We start from the raw sequence: 11253 nt of genomic DNA, 5'->3' as shown, positions 1-11253 counted from the left end.
ATCTTTACCTGCACCAGTGGGGCCAAACTTAGGTGGAGAATAACCTGGCAACTGATTTTACTTTAATTCAGTCACACTGTGTTTCTTGAGTTCATTCACTCTCCTATTCCCTTAGATTACTATTTCATGCTTTTTCCTTTTTCTTTAAACCTATACTACAATACCTTCTGTCCCATCTTTGTCTCCCCTGATGAACTTTCTTCCTATTTCTCTGAGGAAACTGGGACAGTTGGAAGAGAATTTCCATGACATCTATTCACCTACCTGCATTTATGCATTTACACCTTCTCTTCTGTTACTAAGGATAAACTATATCTGTTTTCCCCTGCTAAGGCCAACAATCCCCTTGACTTCAGTATCAGATCCTGTCTACACTTGCCCCCTCAAGTATAGTGCTGCAGCAGTTTTCCCTTTCTCTACTGCATTTATCAATTTCCCCCTCTGCTGTCACTATCTCATCAGCATTTATGCTGTTATTTCTTCCATTTTTAAAAGAGAAAGACTTCTTCTTCCAGCTACCACCCCATTTCTCTCCTGCCCTTTCAGTGTAATTTCTTGAACCATCGTCTGAATTTACTGTTTAACATTTTTCTCCTTGAACGTATTCTAATATGGCATTGACTTGTGCCAGTCCACCACATCACTAAATCCACCTGCAAAAGTAGTTCTAAGAGGGAGGTTTATAACATCCTCAGGAAACAAGAAAAATCTCAAATAAACAACCTAACCTTACACCTAAAGGAACTAAAACAAAACCCAACAAAACCCAAAGTTAGTAGTAGGGAAGAAATTGTAAAGAATCAGAGGAGAAATAAATGAGGGACTTCCCTGGTGGCATAGTAGTTAAGAATCTGCCTTCCAATGCAGGGGATGCAGGTTTGATCCCTGGTCAGGGATCTAGATCCCACATGCATGCCGCAACTAAGAGTTCATGTGCTGCAGCTAAGAAGCCCACGAGCTGAAACTGAGGAGCCCACCTGCAGCAACTAAGACCCGGCACAACCAAAATAAAAATAAATAAATAAATGAAATGGAGATTAAAAAAACAATAGAAAAGATCAGTGAAACTTTCAATGAGCTGGTTCTTTGGGGAAAAAAAAAACAAAATTGATAACTTGTAACTAGACTCATCAAGAAAAAAAGAGGGCCCAAATCAGTAAATTCAGATATGGAAAAGAAGTCACAACCGACACCAGAGAAATACAGAAGATCATAAAAAATTACTACAGACAGCTATATGCCAATAAAATGGACAACCTGGAAAAAATGGACAAATTCCTAGAAATTTACCATCTCCCAAGACTGAACCAGGAAGAAATAGAAAACATGAACAGACTAATTACCAGTAATGAAATTGAATCAGTAATTTAAAAAACTCCTAACAAACAAAAGTCCAGGACCAGATGGCTTCACAGTTGAATTTACCAAACATTTAGAGAAGAGTTAACACCTATCCTTCTCAAACTGTTCCAAAAACTTGTAGAGGAAAGAATACTTCAAACTCATTACATGAGGCCAGCATCACCCTGATACTAAAATCAGATAAAGACAGCACAAAAAAAGAAAATTACAGGCTAATACCACTGATGAACATACATGTAAAAATTCCCAACAAAACATTAGCAAACTGAATTCAACAATACATTAAAAGTATCATGCACCATGATCAAGTGGGATTTATCCCAGGGATGTACGTATGGTTCAGTATTCACAAATCAATCAGTGTGACACACCACATTAAATTGAAGAATAAAAATTATATGTTTATCTTAATAGATGCAGAAAAGGCTTTTGGCAGAATGCAACATCCATGTATGATAAAAACTCTAAAAAAGTGTGTATAGAGGGAACATACCTCAACATAACAAGGGCCATATCTGACAAGCCCACAGCTAACATCATACTCGGTGGTGGAAAGCTGAAAGCATTTCCTCTAAGATCACGAACGAGACAAGGATGTTCACTCTCACCACTTTTATTCAACATAGTATTGGAAGTCCTAGCCAAGGCAGTCAGACAAGAAAAAGAAATAAAAAGAATCCAAATTGGAAAGGAAGTAACAAAACTGTCACTGTTTGCTGATGACATGATATTATATGTAGAAAATCCTAAAGACACCACCAAAAAACTAGAAGAGCTCATCAATGAGTTTGGTAAAGTTGCAGGATACAAAATCTGTTGCACTTCTCTACACTAACGTGAACTATCAGAGAAATTAAGAAAACAATCCCATTTACAATTGCATCAAAAAGAGTAAAGTACCTAGGAATAAATCTAACTATGGAAGAAAATACCTGTACTCCAAAAACTGTAAGATACCAGTGAAAGAAATTGAAGATGACACAAACAGGTGGAAAGATATACTGTGTTCATGGATTGGAAGAATTAATATTGTTAAAATGACCATACCCAAGGCAATCTACAGATAAAGTGCAAACCTTATCAAATGCCAGTGGCACTTTTCATAGGACTAGAACAAAGAATTCTAACATTTGTATGGAAATATGAAAGATCCCGAGTAGCCAAACCAATCTTGAGAAAGAAGAACAAAGCTGGAGGTATCATGTTCCCTGACTTCAGACTATACTACAAAGCCACAGTAATCGAAACAGTGTGGTACTGGCACAAAAAAAGACACCTAAATCAATGGAGCAGAATAGAGAGCCCAGAAATTAACCCACACATATATGGTCAATTAATCTATGACAAAGGAGGCAAAAATATACAGTGGGGAAAAGGCAGCCTTTTCAGTAAATGATGTTGTGGCGCATGGGCTTAGTTGCTCCATGGCATGTGGGATCTTCCCAGACCAGGACTCGAACCCATGTCCCCTGCATTGGCAGTGGATTCTTAACCACTGCGCCACCAGGGAAGCCCCATCAGGGAACTTTGAATTGAAACTACAATGAGGTATAACCTCACACCTGTCAGAATGGCTGTTATCAAAAAGACAACAAATAACAAGTGTTGGCGAGGATGTGGAGAAAAGGGAATGGTGGTGGGAATGTAAATTGGCACAGCCACTATGGAGTCAGTGTGGAGGTTCCTCAAAAAAACTAAAAATAGAACTACCTTACGATCCAGCAGTTCTACTCCTGGGTATTTATCTGAAGAAAACCAAAACACTTATTAGAAAAGATATATGCACCTCTATGTTCATAGCAGCATTATTTACAGTAGCCAGGATGTGAAGCAGCCTAAGTTGATGAATGGATAAAGAAGATGTGATATATATATATCTCTCTCTCTCTCTCTCTCACATTGTGTGTGTATACATACACATATATGCAATGGAATATTACTCAGCCATAAAAAGGAATGAAATCTTGCCTTTTGCACCATGGATGGACCTAGAGGGTATTATGCTAAGTGAAATAAATCAGACAGAGAAGGACAAATACTGTATGATTTCATTTATATGTGAAGTCTAAATAAACAAAACAAGTGAACAAACTTAAAATAGAAACAGAGTTCTAGATGCAGAGAACAAACAGGTGTTTGCCAGAGGAGAGTGGGCAGGGAGGAAGAAAGAAATAGATGGGTGAGATTAAGAGGTACAAACTTCCAGTTGCAAAGTATATGAGTCATGTGTATGAAATATATAGTATGGGGAATATAGTCAATAACTATGTAATATCTTTGTATAGTGACATAGCATAACTAGACTTATTGTGGTGATCAGTTTGAAATGTATAGAAGCATTGAATCACTGTGTTGTGAAACAGGAACTAACATACTGTTGTAGGTCAATTATACTTCAAAAGCAAACAATGTCATAGAAAAAGAGATCAGATTTGTGGTTACCAGAGGTGAGGAGTGGAGTGAAGGGGAGTTGGATGAAAGCAGTCAGAAAGTACAAACTTCTAGTTAATAAGTAAGTACCGGGATTGTAATGTACAACATGATAAATATAGTTAACACTGCTCTGTGTTACATATGAAAGTTGTTAAAAGAGTCAAGCCTAAGAGTTCCCATCACAAGAAAAAAGTTTTTTTTCTATCTCTTTAATTTTGTGTCTGTACTAGATGATGGATGCTCACTAAACTTATTGTGATAATGGCCTCAAGATGTATGTAAGTCAAATCATTATGCTGTACACCTTAAACTTATACTGTGCTGTATGTCAATATTATCTCAATACAACTGGAAGAAAAAAATCCAACGATGACTTCCCAGTTTTCACCTTACTCCATCTGACTTATTAACTCTGTCTTTTAAACTTTTAACAGATTTTTCCACTTGGCTTCTAGGGTACTATACTCTGTTGTTTTTCTATGTACCTGGCTGATTGATCTTTCTCATTTCTACTTGCTCTTCCTCCTCCTCCCTCTGATGATTGAATGTTATATTACTCTAGGACTCTTTTTGTGTCCTCTCTTTTCTATTTACACGTATTCCCTTGGTGATCTCATTTAGGCTCACGGTCTTAAATGCCAATTATGGCCTGAATCCCAGATGTTTTATCTCCAGCTCAGTCCTCTCCTCTGAGCTCCAGACTCATATATTCAACTGCCTAATCACCATCTCGACTTGCATGGCTAATGGCATCTTAAACTTAACATGTCCATAACTAAGCTCCTGATATTCCTGGTATTAGGGCTTTGTTTTGTTTTTATGAGCTTTCCTCTAAATGAAGTCAATTGTAAAACAACTATACTCCAATAAAAATTAATTTTAAAAAAAGACAATAGTTAAGAAATAAAAATATAAGAATAAATATAAATGAAGTCAGTTGCCTTCCAACTATATTCTCATTGTTGGAGGGGGAGGAGGCGTGTAGAGAATAACCAGCTACCACTTTTTTGAGCTTTTACCATGTGTTAGGCACTATGCTAAATGCTATGTATACACTGTCACATTTAGTTCTCACAACTCTTAGGTAGCTCCATTTTGGTAAGGAAGTGAGGCTCAGATTAAGTAATATGTTCATGTTTATAAAACTTAAAGCAGATAAGCTGAGATTCAAACCTGAGTTTGGTGTACTACCACTAATATTATATTAAAGATATAGGATGATAAATACTATTCTAGGTGGTGTATACCTAAGTGTCTGTATGTCATATGCTGTCTTAGGCATTGGAGATACAAAGATGAATCTAGAAGCCTTTGAACTGGTGTACTTGCTTTCACTCTTGCCTTCTACATTTTATTTTTCCCCAAAGTAGCCAGAATAATCTCTAAAACGTAAATCAGGCCATGTCACTTCCTTGATCAGAACCACTCAATAGCTTTCTGTCTTGCTCAGAATAAATCCAGAAGTCTTTATATTCTGTGTGCCGTGGCCCCTGGCTACTTGTCTAACCATCTCTGACTATATCGCTTTTTTTTTTTTTTTTTTGGCGGTATGCGGGCCTCTCACTGTTGTGGCCTCTCCCATTGCAGAGCACAGGCTCCGGACGCGCAGGCTCAGCGGCCATGGCTCACGGGCCCAGCCGCTCCACGGCATGTGGGATCTTCCTGGACCGGGGCACGAACCCGTGTCCCCTGCATCAGCAGGCAGACTCTCAGCCACTGCACCACCGGGGAAGCCCTCTGACTATATCTTGTACAGCTTAATGCTCACTCCTCTCCAGCCCTCTTGTCTCTACTGTTTTTTGAACAAGCCAAACATATTCCTACCTTAGAGTTTTGCGTTAGATCACTCCCTGGAATGCCCTGCCACAAGATAGTTTGGATAGCTCATTCCCTTACATCATTCACAACTCTCCTTAATATTGCCATATCAGAGAGTTCTTCCTCACTGTCCCACCTAAAATAATACCCTATCTCCCCCTACTCAGTCTTGTTTTTCTTTAATAAATATCTCCTGTCAATTATTATAAATATATACAAATCCATCTAAAATGGCCCCCATCACTCTCTGCCCCCTTACCTACCTGTTTTTATTTATAGTACATACCACTATTTCTGGACATAATATTTGCTTATTCTCTGTTTCCCCCCACTAGATTGAAAACATTGTAAGGACAGGGACATAAGTTTGTCCATTGCTGTATCTCTACATCCTAGACAAATACGTAGCCACATATTAGGGACTAAATATAAGCCTGTAAATTTATTTGTTTGCAATATTGGGAAGGGTAAGGAGATGGGAGACTGCTTACCTCTAATAACAGCTGCAATATCATGTGTTTGGGAAGCTTAACCAGAATAAGATGGAGTAATGGTTATTCTCAGCACCTGATATATGCCAAAAGAATTCAGAAGAAGCAAAAATGCTAGACCTTGGATTTGATTCCTCTCTCTCTCAACCTTTGTTTATTTAAAACCTATTTTGTTTTTAGCATTGTATTAAGCATTGGCAAATACATAAGGGTGTACATGGCCTAGTTTGGTTGCCAGAAACAGTAATAGGAAGATAAGTACTAAGCCATACGATAGTGCCTCTGAATTCTGTAGTAGTGTAGAGGTAGAGAATATCTTTGTGGACTGGCGTATAAGGCTTTATAAAAATTGATCCTTGAGTTGGACCTTGAAATAATGGTGGGGTTTGGGTGGGTAGAAAGAATGGTTTGGGGATAACTGACTGTGATAGTAAAGGCACAGAAATGAATATGCACTTTGTAGGGAACCACTAGGGAACACCTTGCCTGGGGCAGAGAGTGGATGTTTAGGTCTTGTGAGAAATAAGACCTGTTGCATAGGGAAAAGTAAGGCCTTGGAAACTCTACTGCATTGATTCAATGCAGTAGAAATTAGGAAGGTTTTGAAGATAGGAAGTGAAATGACTGAAACAGTGTTTTAGGAAGCATAGACAGAAAGAGTATATATTAGATTTAGGAGAAGAGATTGGAGTTAGCAAGAGGAGAAAGGATGGGACTTGCTGACAGGACAAAAATAAGGGATAATGTGCAGAGATCCCGTTAAGAGACTCATAAGACCTGGGAGACTGGAAGAATGGGGTTGCTCTGCTACTGACAAGAATGGCAAAGAAGAAGGGGGTATGGGAGAACAGGGAGGATATGGGATGCTTTGTACAGGATCTTTCCTGGTTTATTAATAACAAATCAAGAAAACAGGATTTCTTCCTGAAGTTATAGAATTAATTCCTTTCAACAGATTTGTGGAGAATGCAAGGAACTGGGTTATTGGAAATGTGATCTGATTTACTGTGGTCTGTGGATCAAATCCACCCAGCTACTTGTTTTTGTAAATAAAGTTCTACTGGAACACAGTCACGCCTATTTGTTTATTGTTTATGACTGGTCTTGCTCTACTATGGCGGAGCTGAATAGCTGTAACCAAGACCATCTGGCCCGCAAAGTTGAAAATATTTTCTGTCTGGGTGTTTACAAAAAATGTTTGCTGACCTTTGCTATGCAAGATTCAGATTTCCTAGTGTGTTAAAACCATTAAATATCATTTAGTCTCACCTTCCATGATTTACCAATGGTGAGACTGAGGCCAAGAGGTAATGTTTCCAAGGCCCTACCTTCATTAAGCTAATTATTAAGTCCAAGCCTATGCTAGAACACAGATCTCCTGGCTCCCTGGCCAGCTCTCTTTACACTGTACAGCTTACTTCTAGTTGGTAAACACTGATGAGTCATGTTCTAACAGGAAACATTTTGGTGGTATTTTCATTCCATTCATAGTTATACATTTATGTATAGGTGCAACTTAAAATATTTTTATAATGATTGGGATTCATTTGTTAAATATGTCAATGTGACAACATTGGGCACACATCATAAAATTATTTTAAAAGGAACACCGGTAACATCATAATTAGTCTCTTATCCAGCGATGCTTTCTTTTGCAAGTGAGAGCAGAATTAAAGAAATCTTTAAAAATTTGCTTTGGGAAAGGACCAGTGAATCACTAGATGTTCGTTAATTGGAGTTTAAAATCAGCACGTGTTCTAAGGCAGCAAAGTTATACACAACATTTGCCATCTACTTCGGCTGAGTTCAGGAGAAGAGTCAAATTAACTTGAGTAACAACTGGGAATAAAAGTACTTACATTTTGGCACCTGTGGGTATCACAATAATGGGTGTGTGTAATAGGAAACCTCTGCTGGGGAAGATTTAGCCAAACACGTACAATTAAGATTAATTGATGGGGTCAGCTTGAAAGCCAGAATTCAGAACCCCAAATTTAGAACTCCATGGAATCCTCAAGTTCTAGGTTGTAAATACCTTATTTAGAATTGGATGAGATGACACTGTTATTCACTTTACATATGAAAGGATTTTTAAAAAAATATTTATTTATTCATTCATTTGGCTGCACCAGGTCTTAGCCGTGGCACAGGCGATCTTTGTTGCCGCGCGAGGGATCTTTATTGTGGTGTGTGGGATCCCCAGCTGCAGTGTGCCAGCTCCTAGTTGCGGCACGCGGGATCTAGCTCCCTGACCAGGGATCGATCCCGGGCCCCTGCATTGGGAGTGTGGAGTCTTTAACCACTGACCGCCAGGGAAGTCCCTACATATGAAAGAATTTTAAGGAAAGTTACAGACTTGGCCATGGCCTAGTGTCGCAAGTGGATGTTTCCTATGTGTATATTTTTTATTACTGAAAGAGGAAATCTTTGCAAAGGTCAAGTTTCCCACATATAGTATAAAGGATAATGATGTTTTAAACATGAAGCACTTCTCTTATTATGAAGAGCAAGAAATCTGTCTGCAGAGTTCTTGGCACAGATAAAGAAGTGGTTCATTTCAGTCTTGATCCCTGAATGAACTGCATCTTCAGTGTCTGATGTGGTTACAAGGCTTGCTTCTTCTCTTGATGAGGAAAGGAAAAGACAAACAGGACCCGATTTACTCACCAGTCTAACACTGTTGGGAATTGACACAGTCACTAGGTATATAAATGATAAACAGAGCAAAGACACTTAAACAGGACCCATTAGGAATCCAGTTTGGGAGTAGAAGAAACAGCAAACAACAGCATAGAGAGATTCCAGATGTACCTTTTTTTTACGTTTTTATTTATGTATTTATTTTTGGCTGTGTCGGGTCTTCGTTGCTACGCGCGGGCTTCCTCTAGTTGCGGCGAAAGGGGGCTACTACTGTTTATTGCAGTGCACGGGCTTCTCATTGCAGTGGCTTCTCTTGTTGCAGAGCAAGGGCTCTAGGCCCGCAGGCTTCAGTAGTTGTGGTGCACAGGCTTAGTTGCTCTGCGGCATGCAGGATCTTACCAGACCAGAGCTCAAACCTGTGTCCCCTGCATTGGCAGGTGGATTCTTAATCAATGCACCACCAGGGAAGTCCCCAGATGTACCTTAAGTAAGAACATTAAGATGGATCCTGAACAAGGAATAATAAAGTGTATAATTAAAATTAAAATCGATAATATTACTTTATGTATCCTTATGGTCATATGGTGAATGAGATGTACTTTCAGAAAATACACTAAAGGTAGAAGCCTTTATGAAGAAGTGGAAGATTTGCCTATTTAAATATTTTATCTCCAAAAGCAGAGTTCTTTTAAAAAGCTTTGAAGAGACATCTTCCTAAAACTTAGTATATATTTGGATCTCATCTCTGCTGTTACTTTCATGGGTTATGTGTGGGTATTTTGGTTGATATATGATTATATTGGAGGGGTCATCATGGAGAGTTAGTCAGACACAGTCATTTTCAAGAATTCAGTAGGACAATTCAGGCTTCTCTCAGATACTCAGAGTCATAGGATTTAACTAGAAGCATCAGAGACCATTTATATCTTTAGGAAACATACAAGTGACCGCTCAATATCATAGTGTTGGTCTGTGGTATTGCTGCAGTTTAAAAGAAACTTGGTTTTTAGAAGCACAACCTTTTTTCCAGGTGATGTCTATGAACCTAGCAGGGATGATTCTCTCCAAAGTAGACCCAGGGTTACATGAAATGGAGGCTTGCTAACTGACTCCACCCTTTCTCCTACTCAGGGATGCAAGTGAGACAAATCTTATTATGTGGATAACTTCCACTTTGATTCCTTTTTGAAAAAACCATTTACCAGTTTGTTTTTTAAAATCCATTATTAGGAACAAATTATTTGCATTATACCCCGGAACTGATCAGGAAAATACTAGATTGAAAACCATAGTTCTAGAGAAAGATAAATGTTAAAATATTCCAGTAATGGCACTGGCCAGAATACTAGTTTACCTTGGTTAGCCTAAGCATGAAGATAACTTAAGAAGACAAATAAGCCATCTCTACCCACCTTCTCTTATGCCAGTTGGCTACCTGTCATACCATTGCTGTTTAATTCGCTGATTATTGTGAAAGCCTTCTAACTGCATCTGTTCTTGTCCCCAGAATTCATTCTCTGCAATAGCTGAGGTGATCTTTTTTCTTTTTTAAATGAAATTAGGCATTTTATTTTGAGATAATATTAGATTCGGATGTTATTGTAAGAAATAATACAGTCATGCCTTCCAGTCATTTAATATATATTCACTGGAGACTGTGTTAGGCACTGGGAATACAGAGGTGAAAAGACACAAAGGAGAGCAACAGCAGACAGTATTCACACAATGTGAGGCTTGGGGAAAGGCCTGTGCTGGAAATTGAGTTCCAAGTTATCAGCATTTGAAACCAGAGAGTGGAGGGCATTAACTTTGTAGAACTCTGGAAATTAACTAAAGGCTTACCATAATCCTGGAAGTTTTATTCAAGAAAAACGCATGAATCTCAGAACAGTGAGCTTGGTGGCATTTTAACTTGCTCTACTTCTCATTTCCCTCTCCCTAGCTTCACAGTAACCTTGAAAACCAGCAGCCTAGCAGCCACCCGAGGAAGCAGAATGGTTTTGGAACTCTGCAAAAGCCCATCCCCACAGAATTGTCACTATTTGACCTACTTGGCAACTTTCTGAAAAGCTGTGTTCTCAGGATTTGTCTTTATTTGACTCCGAGCTCACTCTACCAAAAGTTCTGTCCCGGGGCATTTATCAAAAATAATGATTGGTAATTGTTTAACATGACAGTTGTCTGAGGAGGAATTACCAGTTGGGCTTAACAAGACTGACAAAAAAATTAAAAAGAAAAACTGGGATATAAGATGTCCATAGAGGACTTAGAAAACCTCTGATATATTCCTAGTACTCTGGCAGGTAACACAAATGTATAGTGCTGTATGTCTGCCAAGGAATGACCCGAGAAGGCTCTAATCCCTCACCTCTTGGTTACCTTGAGGCTTCACACAAGTAGGAAATGAAGGGCAGGTTAGAGCTTTAAACTGCCTTCTGAAATATTGAAAGGATTCCCCAACACACACACACAGCTGCTTGGCAAAAGCAGAGAGACTTGCTTGTTCAAG

At 38.7% G+C, this 11253-nt stretch overlaps 1 protein-coding gene across 1 annotated transcript in view; it reads left to right on the top strand.

Annotated features, from left to right (window-relative positions):
- The window catches only part of RLF (RLF zinc finger), an 83257-nt gene that overhangs the window by 44550 nt on the left and 27454 nt on the right, over window positions 1-11253 (top strand). The window lies entirely within an intron of this gene.

Source organism: Lagenorhynchus albirostris, chromosome 2, assembly GCF_949774975.1.
Source record: "Lagenorhynchus albirostris chromosome 2, mLagAlb1.1, whole genome shotgun sequence".
Classification (NCBI taxonomy): domain Eukaryota; kingdom Metazoa; phylum Chordata; class Mammalia; order Artiodactyla; family Delphinidae; genus Lagenorhynchus; species Lagenorhynchus albirostris.
Note: the sequence above shows the minus strand (reverse complement) of the source record. Positions and strands in the feature narration are given on the sequence as shown.